The sequence below is a fragment of the Lactuca virosa genome, chromosome 3 (assembly GCF_052849685.1).
Source record: "Lactuca virosa cultivar CGN04683 chromosome 3, Lactuca_virosa_CGN04683_v6, whole genome shotgun sequence".
In the NCBI taxonomy this organism is placed as follows: Eukaryota; Viridiplantae; Streptophyta; class Magnoliopsida; order Asterales; family Asteraceae; genus Lactuca; species Lactuca virosa.
In genome coordinates, this window is record NC_136428.1 from 385,126,763 (window position 1) to 385,139,278 (window position 12,516).

The window sequence follows — 12,516 nt, forward strand, 5'->3', positions numbered from 1 at the left end:
GATTAATCTTCACTTCTAGAGAAGCCAAACTCTGACCTTCTCCTCAAAGCAAAGATTTCATCTGCGAGAAGCTTGCTTTAATCCATATATTTATTTCGCAAGCTTACACACTCTATTTGGATACTTTGCATCCACAAAACCCTCTGGCTGACTCATGTAAACATCCTCAACCAACTTCCCATTAAGTAAAGCGGTTTTTGACATCCATCTACCAAATTTCATAGTCTTGAAACGCAACTATGGCTAGCATTACTCTAATAGATTTTTATCTTAGCTACTGGTGAGAAGGTCTCATCATAGTCAACCAATGGGGTTGGAGTAAAGCCTTTCATAACCAGTCGAGCCTTGAAAGTGTGTACCTTTCCATCCATGTCGGTCTTCATCTTGAAGATCCATTTGCACCCAACTGTCTTACGACCTGGTACATTATCAACCAAATTCCAAACTTAGTTGTCATACATGGACTTGATCCTGCTGTCCATTGCCTCTTGCCATTTGGTAGCCTCAAGGCTTGCCATTGCTTCCTTGTAGTTAGAAGATTCATCCAAATTTACCATTATACTATCACTAATGAATGTATCACCATCTGTAGTAATATGGAAACCATAAAAATCAGGTGACATTCTAACTCTACCGGAACGCCTAAGAGGTAATGACTCATCAATTGGTTCAACTAGAACTTTTTCCTCAGGTTGAGCCCTAGCGTCTTCAGAGGTTCCTTCATCATTTGATTTATGAATCTCTTCAAGATCATATGTACTCCCAATGTCCTTTTTGCATATGAGCTCTCTCTCGCGAAAGACTCCCCTTCATGCTACAAAGATCACGTTCTCACTAGGTCTGTAGAGCAAATATCCAAAGGACTTTTATGGATAGCAGATGAAAATACATCTCTTACTTCGAGGTTCAAGCTTGTCGTGAGTAACTCGTCTAACGAAAGCTTCACAAACCCAAACCTTGATATGTGCTAACGAGGGAACCTTCCCTGTCCACATGCCGTGAGGTGTTTTGGCAACCTTCTTAGTTGGGACAAGATTAAGAATGTGGGTGGTAGTCTCCAAGGCATACCCCCAGAATGAGATTGGAAGAGAAGTTGGACTCATCATGGAAAGAACCATGTCCAACAAGGTTCGACTACATCTCTCAGCCACACCATTAAGTTGTGGTGTCCTAGGAGGTGTCAGTTGTGAAACTATTACACATTCCTTGAGGTAGTCGTGGAACTCGATACTAAGATGCTCACCTCCTCTATCGAATCTAAGCATATTCATCTTCCTGCCAAATTGTTTCTCAACATCATGCTTAAAATCTTTGAACTTTTTAAAGGTTTCTGACTTATGCTTGATTAAGTACATATAGCCATATCTGCTATAATCATCAGTAAAAGTCACATAGAATTGATTTGAATCCCTTGTGGTGGATCTGAAGGGCCCACATACATTTGTGTGTATGAGATCCAACAATCCTTCACCTCTTTCACAAGAACCAGTGAAAGGTGATTTTGTCATCTTTCCCAATAAACAAGACTTGCATGTATCATCTGACCTTAAGTCAAATGATTCCAACACTCCATCCTTTTGGAGTTGGGCGATGTGTTTCTTGTTAATGTTTTCTAGACGACAATGCCACAAGCAAGCTATGTCTATACCATTAGACGAATGTAAGTCCCTAATCTGCTTGTGTATCAATCAGGTCCGTTTGATGGTGCGGAATCCCAATCAAACGGATGATGTCAGATCAAATAGAAGAGAAGGAGAAGAAGAATATGATGAATCTTGTATGTATTGATATGAATGAAGATCCGGATACAAGATTCACACACACTAACACACACTCTCTTTTCTCTCTCTCTAGAACACCTTCAAATACACACACTTAAGCTCCTCTAGTGTTCATCAATCTATTCCTCACACCCTCACCCCTATATATACTCGACTGGGCCGGCCTTGGGTTTACGGCCGTAAACGGAGTTTACGGTCGTAAACACCCATTGGGCCGTAAACAGAGTTTACGGTCGTAAACCTGTTTACGGCCGTAAACACTACTTGGTCGTAAACCTGACCGTAAACACATATAATATTACAGAAAATTACAATCAACTAGAAAAGCAAAGTATAAACCATATTTTTGACCCAACAATCTCCCCCATGGTTTATAGCTTTCTTTTCTTTTCTTAATTGACCCAACAAGCTCCCCCTAAAAATTAGCTGGTTTTTCTTCATAATCTTCATTGGGAGCTTGGCTTCAGCTTTAATCTTCAAATTCTTCACGACTTCAAGATGAACTTGATGAATCTTCAATGAATGACTTCATCTTGAGCAGTTGGGCTTTTCTTCAGAATTTGGCATTGAACGCACATTGGGTGAGGAGGCTTGACGTACTGATTCTTGAAAAATAGCATTGAGAATCTTCAGAGAGAACATCAGAGAGAACAAATCTTTTGGATCACTTCAGCAGGTTTAAGATAGCAACAGACTGATTGAGGAGGCTTCAATGCAATCCGTCACATAATCTTCAATTGCAGCTTCACCTTGCTTCTGGGGTTGAAAGAATGAATGTCGAAAGAATAATCTTCATTTCTTGCTCCTTCGAATGAGAATTCTTGGATGCTCACGGATGAAACTTTGATTCAGAAATCTTCAACACAAACTCCATGAGTTTCATCTTCACCTGAATTCACTTTTCAAGACAAAACAAAACTAAAAGAAAAATTTAGCACACAATATTTTTGGATTTTTCATATTTTCTGAAAAAGAAATAAAACAAAAATAACACTATTTTTTTAATTTTTTTTTAATTTTTTGAATTTTTTTAATTTTTTTTTTTTTTTTTTTTTTTTGGTTTTCAAAATTTTTAATTCTCCCTTAATATTTAAATTAGAAGAAAACTATGAACAAATTTAACAAAAATAAAATGATATCTAACTTTAAGAGTGATTTGGGATTAAAGTTATTAGAGAGCCCTAATCCACTTTTCGGTACCTTTTATCTTCACATCTTTGTCTGGTCGATCGCCGGTATTGTTGTCCACTTAAACACGAAAAATTGTGATAGATTTAGGACATACTATTTGTTATAAGACAAGGTGAACCTAAGTTCCTAGATACTATATCTGATCCTAAGTTCCTAGATATTACATCTTAAGGACCATTCATCTGACAACGACCAGGGATATTGTTGTCCACCTAAATTGAGCAGCGAGATCTACAGACAATCTGTAAGTGTTCAATTGTTAATTGTACTAGAACATGGTTCCCGCTTCCTGATATGCTCCAGTAATCAGGGATTCCAGAATACTCCTTACATCGGGTGAGCAGACAATCATTAAGATAGAAGATAGATTTAGAATGCATATGCTATACACCCAGGTCGGATTTCTTCCAATCTCGCAGAGGGTGAAACATATGACTAACTGAAGTTTTAGAGGGATTGAGAAGTAGAATGGTGCATATACTGTGTACCAGGTCGGATTATGAGTCACGCAAAGGAGATAGTATATGGCTAACAGACAGAAAGAATTGCACAGATAGAAGATGCAGAGAAATAGAATTGCATATGTTACAGTCCAGGTCGGATTTTGAGTCACGCAGAGGAGGTAACATATGACTAACAGATAGATAGAGAAAGAAAACGATTTTCTACAGATCTAACTCATCGGAATTTACCAGTCGCCCCATCAATACCGGAATTAAGGACATAATCCTCACATTGAGGAAAAGTTAATCCACAGTTCCAGATACGAGTTCTTTAATATGACCAGTAGATTCCCATATATATCTCCCTGCTCAACCTATCCGAGCGTCGTATTGTCAGGCTAAACGGATTTAACTAGGTTAAGATTTGTCAAGTCTAAGAATTTCTTAAGTTCAACTCTGCCTAGTCAAGTCCATTTAGAATCTTTCATGCCTACCAGCGCATCAAACCCAGAGCATAGACCCTTCAACTTTGGGTACGTTACGCAGACTCAGATTGCCTGTTATCACTTGATAATATCACTTCCCAAAACATCTCACTCAAACTCATTTCATTAACCAACATATTTTTGGATTTTTGGATTTTCTAATGTTTTTGGATTTTGTTTAAAACTTTCTAATTTTTTTTGTTTTGTTTTTATTTCTCCCCCTAAATTTGTGCATAGGAGAGAAACGAAAGTAAATGCGCAAATTTAAACTATCCTAAAACAAAAATTAGTCTTTAAAGTGAATCAGCTTACGAAAAACTCAGGAGTATAGAGAAGAAAACTCAAACCGTAAGTCACCGATTGAATTTGCATCCAGAAGGTCTGAGAACAGCATGCGTAGTCTCAGAACAGATCTGAAAATTCTTCATGTCATTAAGCACTAACCCCGTTTGTGATCTCTTCCTTTCTTCCTTTCTTTCCTTTCCCGCAAAGGACACATACTCTCGAACAATAGTTATGAATGTTGTACAGTTGAGAGATGTCCCCTATCATGTGCCTGAAACAGCCACTACCAACAAACCGAAGTCTGATGATATGCCTCCATAGCTGCTCCGACACAGAGCGGGATCAGTTGGTCTTTGGAACCCAGTGCATTTTGAAACTGGGTCGACCTTTGTCATCCTTGCACGATACTCTCTCCCATGACATATCCTGCTTATCACAAACAGAAGATGTAGAAACATTAGAAGCATTAGGAGATTTGGGAGAGTGAACCTTCGGAACCCATCTGTAGTTGGGTTTAACCCATTTCTTTTTCGATCTGATGGGTGGCTCAGTACTTGCTTTTGAACTTGATGTCGGCCGTTGAGATGACTTTGATTTTGACTTCACGGGAGCATCTCTTGGATTTGGCTTCTTGGCCGGCATTCCCTTATTTCCCTTGGGATTCGGATTCTTGGCCTTGTAGGTTTGATTCTTGGCCTTCTGCGCGTTCCAGTCACCATGGTCTGAACGTGACCTTGAGGGGTTTCTTTTGGAGTATCTCCCTCTTGGTGCGTTCTGCCAGCCTTGTGCGTAGTAAGGAACGTATGCGCGATTTGGACAGTTTCTGGCAATGTGTCCAGGTGTTCCACAGTGAAAACATGTCTTTTTCTTCACTGTGAAGTTGTTTCTTCCTGCCCCTGGTGGCGTATCCTTGCCTTGTCTCTTGTTTTTCGCACAGTTACAACAGGCACTCTGTTTCACTGGAAATGGTGGCCTGTATTTCTGAACAGCAGGTTGATCAGAAGCAACTGAGTTCGAAGCAACCGATTCAGAGTTCAAGGAGATGTTGGTTTGTTCAATGGTGTTCTCCTTGTTCTCATCCTCTACTACTTTACCTACACATGTAACAGAAACATCAGGAGCATCAGGATTATCAACATTAATAATGCCTCCTGATACAAAACCAGCTGGTTTGCCATATTGAAGATGTGCCTCCCTGTCAATTTCTTCCTGTGTCGAAGGGATGGATGTGTAGTTATGATTGAAAGGTGGAGGAACACTATCATACCCTAGACCCTTGTTTTGATTATCTTTGAATTTTAATTGGGTTTCAAATAAGGAGTCGACTGTCTTACTTGACGCAGTATAATTTTTGAAACTAACATCAGTTTTTCCACACTTAATTTTCAAGGCGTCAAGTTGTTCGGTTACAGCATCAAGTTGTCTCTTAATATAGTCATAATTTTCACACTTGTTGCTGAATTCTTCCTGAAGCTTCCTAAAGTCCTTTATTTTTGTTTCTAACTGGGCCTTTAGGGGTTTCTGTCCTTTCCTGAGTTGATAACCTTCATATCTCAGGTCCTCAACTTCTCTTTTTAATAAATCATTATGTTCACGAAGAAGTTTAATCGTGGCTTCACATGATTGAGAACATGAAACTTCACATGATTGAGAACAAGAAACTTCATTGACCGGAAGGTTTGTGGAACTCATTGTTTTTCGACAATTCAAAGTGTCAAGTTCTTCAATTACAGCAGCAAGACTAAGACGATTGAGATCTTTTGTCTTCTTGATGTCAGCCACGTTCATATCCTATGATTTCGGAAGTGCATTCAATAGCTTTTTGTTTATCTCAGATTTGGTCAAGAAGATCCCAGCTATATTCATCTCAGTAGTGAGTGTGGTAAAACGCTGCAACTGAGCTTCCAGGGTTTCTCCAGGGATATAATCGAACATGTTGAAATTTTGTCTTAACATCTCCTGACAACTCTCTTTCTTGTCTTCAATTCCCTCGTAAACTTCAAAAACTATTAAAAGCACAACTAGAACTTAAAAGTCAAACTTAAATTTAAAAAAAAGCCCTTTGACTATAAACCTCAAAAGTCAACCTTAAAAGTCAAATTTAAAAAGTCAAACTCAAAAGTCAAACTTGAAAAGTCAAACTTAAAAGTCAAACCGAAAATCTAAATTTGAAAATTTAAAAGTCAAACAAGAAGGTCAAAGTTTAAAGTCAAAGGTCAAACTTTAAAGTCAAAGTCAAAACTTTAAGTAAAAAGTCAAAAATAAAAGTCAAAATTTAAAAACTAAAATTTTTGGTTGAAAATGGAATTTAAAATGAAAAGAAATTGAATTTTGGGATGAATTTGTCAAATTGCGAAACTTGGATGCGAGAATGAGATGTTAAGTTTAAAATTTCGAGGGATTGAAACAAATGATCTGTTGGTCGAGTTGGCTAAACGCGCTGTGGCAATGACCTAGAGGTTCCGGGTTCGATCCCCGGCACCCCAAACTTCGCGTCCCTTTTTATTGAAGCGCGCCTGAATCCCACTGATGCTGCCGAGCCGAGCCGATCCGTCCTCCAAGCAGCGATCCACCAAGCCGTATTCCGAGCCGAGCCGCAGACGATTCGAGCCGTAAACCGCCGAGCTAAGTACTCCGAGCCGCAAGCCGCCGACCGTAAACTCCGGACCGTAAACCTCGGACCGTAAACTCCGGCGACCGTAAACACGTTTACGGCCGTAAACTCCGGACCGTAAACTCCGGCGACCGTAAACACGTTTACGGCCGTAAACTCCGGACCGTAAACTCCGGAAAACCCTAGCCGCAGCCGCCGCCGACCGTAAACACTTCGGAAATCGCTGTTCTTGACGAAAAACAGCGTTTTTGCCCCTTTTTGCTCCAAAACTCTATCAAAAACTCGTTTTTAGGAAAAACGCGAAGAAGAAACCCCCCTTATTTTGCCAAGATCTATCCAAAAACGCAGGAATTTTTCAAAAATAAGATCAAATAAGCTCCAGATCTGACAAAAATTGATTGATACAACCAAGCTCTGATACCAATTGTAAGTCCCTAATCTGCTTGTGTATCAATCAGGTCCGTTTGATGGTGCGGAATCCCAATCAAACGGATGATGTCAGATCAAATAGAAGAGAAGGAGAAGAAGAATATGATGAATCTTGTATGTATTGATATGAATGAAGATCCGGATACAAAATTCACACACACTAACACACACTCTCTTTTCTCTCTCTCTAGAACACCTTCAAATACACACACTTAAGCTCCTCTAGTGTTCATCAATCTATTCCTCACACCCCTCACCCCTATATATACTCGACTGGGCTGGCCTTGGGTTTACGGCCGTAAACGGAGTTTACGGTCGTAAACACCCATTGGGCCGTAAACAGAGTTTACGGTCGTAAACCTGTTTACGGCCGTAAACACTACTTGGCCGTAAACCTGACCGTAAACACATATAATATTACAGAAAATTACAATCAACTAGAAAAGCAAAGTATAAACCATATTTTTGACCCAACAACGAATCAATTTGAAAAACACTATTACCTAAATTGTCTACAATCATCACAGTTTCATACACACCATCACAAGGTAAAGCTTTAAAATAAAAAACACCATTTTATAAGCAGAAATAGAACCATTCTCATCATCAAAAGAATATCTAAAACCTTGTTTAAACAATGCGTGAAAAGAAATGATATTTTGTGTCATCTCTGACGACTAGCAACAATTTATTAAATCTAATCCTAACCCACTACTAAGGACTAAGCCATAAACTCTAATCTTGGTGACAGGTGAAGATCGTCTATTCCCCATGATTAAGTTCATCCTTCCATGCTCCACATCCTCACTTCTTTTTAGTCCATGAAAATCAAAACAAATGTGAAATCGAAATCTTGTATCAAGGACCCAAGAACGAGAATATGATGAGTTATTAGATAAGATAGTGTAAATACCTGCCGAGGTTGGCTTCACCTTGTCGTCATTGATATCCTGCTAGTATTTCGGGTAGCTTCGTTTCCAATGCCCCTTGTCGTCATTGATATCCTGCAGTAGAAGCAATTGACCTCTTTGGGGTCAGAGACAGGGGAGCATCAGAACTAGATTTCCTCTGGGTCCTTTACTTGACGAACCAGCTTGGGATTTTCCCTTCTAGTTTTGTTTGGGAGGACCTTTCCTCTTTTCCCTTTCCCTTGCCCTATGGCCAGAATAGGAGCACTAGCAGGAGTGGAGGCAATACTTTTTCCCTTCATTCCTGCTTCAGCTCTTCGAAGAAGGTTTTGTAATTGAGAAAAAGTAGTTTCATTGTTGTTCAAATGATAGGTCAATATGAACTGATCATAACAACTAGGCAAAGTGTTCAACACAATGTCGATTTCCAACTCTTTATCAAAATTCACATTCAGCTTGATGAGCCTATCCACGTATTGTTGTATTCTTTGTATTGTTGCATTCTCCCTCCTTCATCTTGCTATAAATAAGGGACTTTATCACCTCGCACTTTTCTTGACGAGCTCGCTTATGGTATTTCTACATAAGGTCCTTGTTCATCTCGTACGACCAGTAATCATCATAGTGTCTTTGCAATTTTGGAGTCATTGTGCCCGCCATGATGCACATAAATTTTGTGGCATCATTATAGTGTTTCTTGTTAGTGACCATTTCTTTAGGAGTGATCTTCTCTTCGTCGATCTCATCCAATGGTTTCTCGAGGACATATTCCTTGTCCTCAAAATGAAGGGTCATTTTAATGTTGAGCATCCAATTGTTATAGTTGGTGCCAACCAATTGCGCCTTATAGTAGATGTTCCACAAGGAGAAGTTGTTGACTTTGGAGGAGGAGTAGGAGGAACCAGAAGCATCAGTTGCAGTAGACATCTATAAAAGAAAGACAATTTTAGTTAGATAAGAATAATCCTCAATATAGCATCCAAAATGAAATATCAAGGATAGGATCCAACTAAATAATTCACAACTTAGAAAAGAGATGCCATAATCAAATTGTAAATTATATAAATGTAGGTAAATAACGATTTACCAATATCACCATCGAAAAACGAAATTTGAATGAATTAGGTTTTTAAATGCAATTCCTAGATCTTTTAAGATTCATTGGACTTTTCAGTTGCATGTTTAATCTCGATTATGCTCTTCCATTTGTGACTGGGATACCGAGGATCACAAACAAGATGTGAATAAACATGCAAATTATCTTGGTACTCTCGATGTTATTTATCGTCTCATTTGAATGTGTAAGTTAGCTACATGCGCTCCATTAATCAATGATAATTTTCTATACACCCATTGCCACTCTTTATTTGTCCCTATTAGTGTGTCGGTTAACTACACACGCTCCACTAACGACTTATAAAGTGCAATGTGCAATTTCATGGGTTAGCATACAAATTCACATTTTCCTAATGTAACTAATATTGGGAATTGAAAAATAAAGTGATTTAGTTACTTTTTAACTCATTATACTTATTAACAAGAATTAATTTGTCCTATCAAAGCCGTTCGGATAACGACCCCTGATCCATCAAGAAAGTGGTGGGTGAGAGTGGACACCCATTTAACCGTCATTTTATTTGTAGTTTCCTTATACACGCCTAATAGATCAACTTCGTGCATGAGGCGTACTAGCGGCTCGACTGACTTAGTCTTATACATATACTATATATTAGACTTTTAATGTTACATATATTATAAGGGTGTATTTTAAACTTTTCAAAATACTAAGGTTTATAATAAATTTCAAAATTAAAATAATTTAAATTTAAGATAAATCAAATATTATTTGACATTAATTATTAAGTTCCATTAATATCCAAATTAATTATTTAAACATTTAAAAACTCAATCATATTAATCACAAAACAATTAATCAAGTCGAATATTAATCTCCTAAGTTCTAGGCCTTAATATTATCATCATAGATACACCAAAATTGGATTTGAGGATAAAATATAGCAAGTATTTATCATATAAAAGTTGTCAAGGCACATTTGGTCCAAATGTCTGGATCTGACCGAGCTCACGTCGTGAGCTGCGACTAAACCAAAACCAGGTTTCTTTTTCGATTCACTAATGTGCAAATACATGAAAGAAATCCCTAGGCTCTGATAGCACTGATAGGGAATATAAGTTACAACTACAATTCCTTAAGCGGAAAAACAATCAAACAATTCAATTGATTAGGGCACATCCAACCTAGTTCGATCTATGTCTTTCATCTATTAGCAACATTATATGAACACTAGCATACAAAACCTTTCCTATGAATAAACTAAGATACGAAAACTAACCTTTAGATTGTTATTGTAAACAATCTTGTATCCTTCTTCTTGAAAACTTTGGTAGCTAGCACCGTAGGCGTCGTGCCTCTGATGGTTCACACCCAAGGCTAGAAACTAAGGCTTATGGAGAGGGAGTAAGAGAATTTTGGCATGAAGTCTCTTAGGGTTAGGAATACCAAAATTGTGAAGGCCAAGGCTCCTTATATAGGTGAGATAGCTTAGAGCCAAAGCTAGGGTTTAAGGGAGGAAACCCTAATCCATTTGCTTGGTGACTAAGCAGCCCACAAGCCTCCATCCAAGAGCCTTTAGACGAAAATTATAGGCCCTACCTAGAAAATTTCATCCAACCTCTCATAAGGAGGTACTAGAGCCTTTTCCTCTACTATTAATAAATTGCCAAACAGCCCTTGCACTATGGATTAATCCAATTAATCCCAAAATTATTTCCAATTAATTTATGATTAATTATTAATCAAATATCATAATTTCTAATTAATATATTATTCTCATAATATATTAACAAATTATATATTTCAATTTATTAATCAAATAATAAATTATTATCTCTCTCTCTCTAAAATAATCTTGTGTAATTGTTAGCTTTGAAGGCAACCCAAAAGGATCATGCTACTATCAATTCAAGTTTATACTAATTATAGTTATGGATTTAGACACCTAATCCAGCATGTTTGATACCCAACTTACTTTACTATACTATAAACTTACTAGGTACACTGCTTATAAGTGCATTAGTAGATAAGTTAGTTAGGTTTTTAAATTTAAAAGTTGATAGGTAATATATTGCATGCACATCAAGTTTTTGGCGCCGTTGACGTGGAGCGGCTAATTTCAATTGTTAATTTAATTACTTTAAGTTAATCGCTCCTTTCTGTGGGGTAAAAACCACAAAAAGATAATTTTCTATAAAAAATAAATTATCCTGATTTTACAGATTTCACGACTTGAGCTTCACCTCTCACCACGTGAGTTCTAATGTTTTCAGTTTTTCGTTTATTTTATTTTTAGTTCATTTTTACATGCTTTTATTTGGTTTTATTTCAGTGATTTATGACCCAAGGATCCAGAACTCCAATAGTTCCACCATTTAAAGATTCTGAGACGCCTTTCCATAAAAAGAAGGACAAAAAGGTTGACAAATCGAGTAGCACCTTCCAATTTGACACGTACGAAAGGTTTGAGAGAACTCCAAACAAGAAAGGAAGCGAATACGAGCCAGGAACTAGAAGCGAATCGAAATATGATGCAAAAAAAGAGGTCGGAGAGATGGCGAACATAACCACCATAAAGATGGAGGAATACAAAAGTAGAGTGCAAAACGACAATGGTCCAGGTCTAGTTCCACCAGAAATTCCAATAGCAACAGGTTTTGAGCTAAAAGGACATATCCTCTCGATGCTCAAAGACATACCATTTTCCGTGAAAGACTATGAAGATGCTTTCAATCATATCGATGAAGTTTTGGAAATTGTCAGCTATTTTAATGTTCCAAACGTTACAAGCGATGCGGTTTACTGAGAATGCTTCCATTGACACTTACTGGAGATGCAAAAATTTAGTTGAAGTGTTTAGCACCTGGCACTATTAGAACCTAGCAGAACCTTCATGAAGCATTCATCGAGCAATTCTACCAGCCTTCAAACATCCCCAAACTCAAGAGAACGATTGCTAACTTCCAACAAAACGATGGTGAGTCCTTGTACAAAGCTTGGGAGAGACATAAAGGTCTTTTAAGAAATTTCCCTCAACATGACTTCAACGTGCAACCAGAAGTCACTTTTCTCTATGATGGAGTGAATGTGACTGCAAGGTAATTCATTGATTCTCAAGGACCAATGACTAAGAAGGATCCATGTAACGTCCTAAAATTTAAGACTAAAAATTTTGATTTTTATATTAGCAAAGCCATTATCAAAAACATTCTCATAAAACCATAGTGAAATCAGAGTATGTCAAAATCATCCAATACATTGGAGTCAAACAAAATGTGGAACAATATGGTGTGTGTGGCGTGATC

The 12,516-nt window shown here is 37.8% G+C and overlaps 1 non-coding gene across 1 annotated transcript; it reads right to left on the bottom strand.

Moving 5' to 3' along the window:
* Positions 1-12,148: 12,148 nt before the first annotated feature.
* On the bottom strand, positions 12,149-12,255 carry LOC145168245 (small nucleolar RNA R71). Its single transcript, XR_013741812.1, has one exon. It is a non-coding gene; the product is annotated as a small nucleolar RNA R71 (small nucleolar RNA).
* Between the last annotated feature and the right edge of the window lie 261 nt (positions 12,256-12,516).